Genomic DNA, 4,919 nt, shown 5'->3' on the forward strand with positions numbered 1-4,919 from the left:
CACCCACTTGCAGTTTGTCTTGACCAACAAGCATTTGGGCATGAAAATGGTGGTAAAGCGGGCACAGACACCAGATTTCATCATTTTGAATAAGAAGCTGTAGCTGTGCAAGGGTTAAACAGCGTTGGTCAAAATATTTGACACATGAACCTCACACAGTGTGGTCACTTACACATCACCCACTTGCAGTTTGTCTTGACCAACAAGCATTTGGGCATGAAAATGGTGGTAAAGCGGGCACAGACACCAGATTTCATCATTTTGAATAAGAAGCTGTAGTTGTGCAAGGGTTAAACAGCGTTGGTCAACAGATTTGACACTTGAACCTCACACAGGGTGGTCACTTACATATCACCCACTTGCAGTTTGTCTTGACCAACAAGCATTTGGGCATGAAAATGGTGGTAAAGCGGGCACAGACACCAGATTTTATCATATTGAATAAGAAGCTGTAGCTGTGCAAGGGTTAAACAGCGTTGGTCAAAAGATTTGACACTTGAAACTCACACAGGGTGGTCACTTACATATCACCCACTTGCAGTTTGTCTTGACCAACAAGCATTTGGGCATGAAAATGGTGGTAAAGCGGGCACAGACACCAGATTTCATCATTTTGAATAAGAAGCTGTAGCTGTGCAAGGGTTAAACAGCGTTGCTCAAAAGATTTGACACTTGAACCTCACACAGGGTGGTCACTTACATATCACCCACTTGCAGTTTGTCTTGACCAACAAGCATTTGGGCATGAAAATGGTGGTAAAGCGGGCACAGACACCAGATTTCATCATTTTGAATAAGAAGCTGTAGCTGTGCAAGGGTTAAACAGCGTTGGTCAAAAGATTTGACACTTGAAACTCACACAGGGTGGTCACTTACATATCACCCACTTGCAGTTTGTCTTGACCAACGAGCATTTGGGCATGAAAATGGTGGCAAGGCGGGCACAGACACCAGATTTCATCATTTTGAATAAGAAGCTGTAGTTGTGCAAGGGTTAAACAGCGTTGGTCAAAAGATTTGACACTTGAACCTCACACAGGGTGGTCACTTACATATCACCCACTTGCAGTTTGTCTTGACCAACAAGCATTTGGGCATGAAAATGGTGGTAAAGCGGGCACAGACACCAGATTTTATCATATTGAATAAGAAGCTGTAGCTGTGCAAGGGTTAAACAGCGTTGGTCAAAAGATTTGACACTTGAAACTCACACAGGGTGGTCACTTACATATCACCCACTTGCAGTTTGTCTTGACCAACAAGCATTTGGGCATGAAAATGGTGGTAAAGCGGGCACAGACACCAGATTTCATCATTTTGAATAAGAAGCTGTAGCTGTGCAAGGGTTAAACAGCGTTGCTCAAAAGATTTGACACTTGAACCTCACACAGGGTGGTCACTTACATATCACCCACTTGCAGTTTGTCTTGACCAACAAGCATTTGGGCATGAAAATGGTGGTAAAGCGGGCACAGACACCAGATTTCATCATTTTGAATAAGAAGCTGTAGCTGTGCAAGGGTTAAACAGCGTTGGTCAAAAGATTTGACACTTGAAACTCACACAGGGTGGTCACTTACATATCACCCACTTGCAGTTTGTCTTGACCAACGAGCATTTGGGCATGAAAATGGTGGCAAGGCGGGCACAGACACCAGATTTCATCATTTTGAATAAGAAGCTGTAGTTGTGCAAGGGTTAAACAGCGTTGGTCAAAAGATTTGACACTTGAACCTCACACAGGGTGGTCACTTACATATCACCCACTTGCAGTTTGTCTTGACCAACAAGCATTTGGGCATGAAAATGGTGGTAAAGCGGGCACAGACACCAGATTTCATCATTTTGAATAAGAAGCTGTAGCTGTGCAAGGGTTAAACAGCGTTGGTCAAAAGATTTGACACTTGAAACTCACACAGGGTGGTCACTTACATATCACTCACTTGCAGTTTGTCTTGACCAACAAGCATTTGGGCATGAAAATGGTGGTAAAGCGGGCACAGACACCAGATTTCATCATTTTGAATAAGAAGCTGTAGCTGTGCAAGGGTTAAACAGCGTTGGTCAAAAGATTTGACACTTGAAACTCACACAGTGTGGTCACTTACATATCACCCACTTGCAGTTTGTCTTGACCAACAAGCATTTGGGCATGAAAATGGTGGTATAGTGGGCACAGACACCAGATTTCATCATTTTGAATAAGAAGCTGTAGCTGTGCAAGGGTTAAACAGCGTTGGTCAACAGGTTTGACACTTGAAACTCACACAGGGTTGTCACTTACATATCACCCACTTGCAGTTTGTCTTGACCAACAAGCATTTGGGCATGAAAATGGTGGCAAGGCGGGCACAGACACCAGATTTCATCATTTTGAATAAGAAGCTGTAGTGTGCAAGGGTTAAACAGCGTTGGTCAACAGATTTGACACTTGAAACTCACAAAGAGTGGTCACTTACATATCACCCACTTGCAGTTTGTCTTGACCAACAAGCATTTGGGCATGAAAATGGTGGCAAGGCGGGCACAGACACCAGATTTCATCATTTTGAATAAGAAGCTGTAGTTGTGCAAGGGTTAAACAGCGTTGGTCAACAGATTTGACACTTGAAACTCACACAGGGTGGTCACTTACATATCACCCACTTGCAGTTTGTCTTGACCAACAAGCATTTGGGCATGAAAATGGTGGTAAAGCGGGCACAGACACCAGATTTTATCATTTTGAATAAGAAGCTGTAGCTGTGCAAGGGTTAAACAGCGTTGCTCAAAAGATTTGACACTTGAACCTCACACAGGGTGGTCACTTACATATCACCCACTTGCAGTTTGTCTTGACCAACAAGCATTTGGGCATGAAAATGGTGGTAAAGCGGGCACAGACACCAGATTTCATCATTTTGAATAAGAAGCTGTAGCTGTGCAAGGGTTAAACAGCGTTGGTCAAAAGATTTGACACTTGAAACTCACACAGGGTGGTCACTTACATATCACCCACTTGCAGTTTGTCTTGACCAACGAGCATTTGGGCATGAAAATGGTGGCAAGGCGGGCACAGACACCAGATTTCATCATTTTGAATAAGAAGCTGTAGTTGTGCAAGGGTTAAACAGCGTTGGTCAAAAGATTTGACACTTGAACCTCACACAGGGTGGTCACTTACATATCACCCACTTGCAGTTTGTCTTGACCAACAAGCATTTGGGCATGAAAATGGTGGTAAAGCGGGCACAGACACCAGATTTCATCATTTTGAATAAGAAGCTGTAGCTGTGCAAGGGTTAAACAGCGTTGGTCAAAAGATTTGACACTTGAAACTCACACAGGGTGGTCACTTACATATCACTCACTTGCAGTTTGTCTTGACCAACAAGCATTTGGGCATGAAAATGGTGGTAAAGCGGGCACAGACACCAGATTTCATCATTTTGAATAAGAAGCTGTAGCTGTGCAAGGGTTAAACAGCGTTGGTCAAAAGATTTGACACTTGAAACTCACACAGTGTGGTCACTTACATATCACCCACTTGCAGTTTGTCTTGACCAACAAGCATTTGGGCATGAAAATGGTGGTATAGTGGGCACAGACACCAGATTTCATCATTTTGAATAAGAAGCTGTAGCTGTGCAAGGGTTAAACAGCGTTGGTCAACAGGTTTGACACTTGAAACTCACACAGGGTTGTCACTTACATATCACCCACTTGCAGTTTGTCTTGACCAACAAGCATTTGGGCATGAAAATGGTGGCAAGGCGGGCACAGACACCAGATTTCATCATTTTGAATAAGAAGCTGTAGTTGTGCAAGGGTTAAACAGCGTTGGTCAACAGATTTGACACTTGAAACTCACAAAGAGTGGTCACTTACATATCACCCACTTGCAGTTTGTCTTGACCAACAAGCATTTGGGCATGAAAATGGTGGCAAGGCGGGCACAGACACCAGATTTCATCATTTTGAATAAGAAGCTGTAGTTGTGCAAGGGTTAAACAGCGTTGGTCAACAGATTTGACACTTGAAACTCACACAGGGTGGTCACTTACATATCACCCACTTGCAGTTTGTCTTGACCAACAAGCATTTGGGCATGAAAATGGTGGTAAAGCGGGCACAGACACCAGATTTCATCATTTTGAATAAGAAGCTGTAGCTGTGCAAGGGTTAAACAGCGTTAGTCAAAAGATTTGACACATGAAACTCACACAGTGTGGTCACTTACACATCACCCACTTGCAGTTTGTCTTGACCAACAAGCATTTGGGCATGAAAATGGTGGTAAAGCGGGCACAGACACCAGATTTCATCATTTTGAATAAGAAGCTGTAGTTGTGCAAGGGTTAAACAGCGTTGGTCAACAGATTTGACACTTGAAACTCACACAGGGTGGTCACTTACATATCACCCACTTGCAGTTTGTCTTGACCAACAAGCATTTGGGCATGAAAATGGTGGTAAAGCGGGCACAGACACCAGATTTTATCATTTTGAATAAGAAGCTGTAGCTGTGCAAGGGTTAAACAGCGTTGGTCAAAAGATTTGACACTTGAAACTCACACAGGATGGTCACTTGCATATCACCCACTTGCAGTTTGTCTTGATCAACAAGCATTTGGGCATGAAAATGGTGGTAAAGCGGGCACAGACACCAGATTTCATCATTTTGAATAAGAAGCTGTAGCTGTGCAAGGGTTAAACAGCGTTGGTCAAAAGATTTGACACTTTAACCTCACACAGGGTGGTCACTTACATATCACCCACTTGCAGTTTGTCTTGACCAACAAGCATTTGGGCTTGAAAATGGTGGTAAAGCGGGCACAGACACCAGATTTCATCATTTTGAATAAGAAGCTGTAGCTGTGCAAGGGTTAAACAGCGTTGGTCAAAAGATTTGACACTTGAAACTCACACAGGGTGGTCAC

Source organism: Pseudophryne corroboree, chromosome 3, assembly GCF_028390025.1.
Source record: "Pseudophryne corroboree isolate aPseCor3 chromosome 3, aPseCor3.hap2, whole genome shotgun sequence".
Taxonomy (NCBI): Eukaryota; Metazoa; Chordata; class Amphibia; order Anura; family Myobatrachidae; genus Pseudophryne; species Pseudophryne corroboree.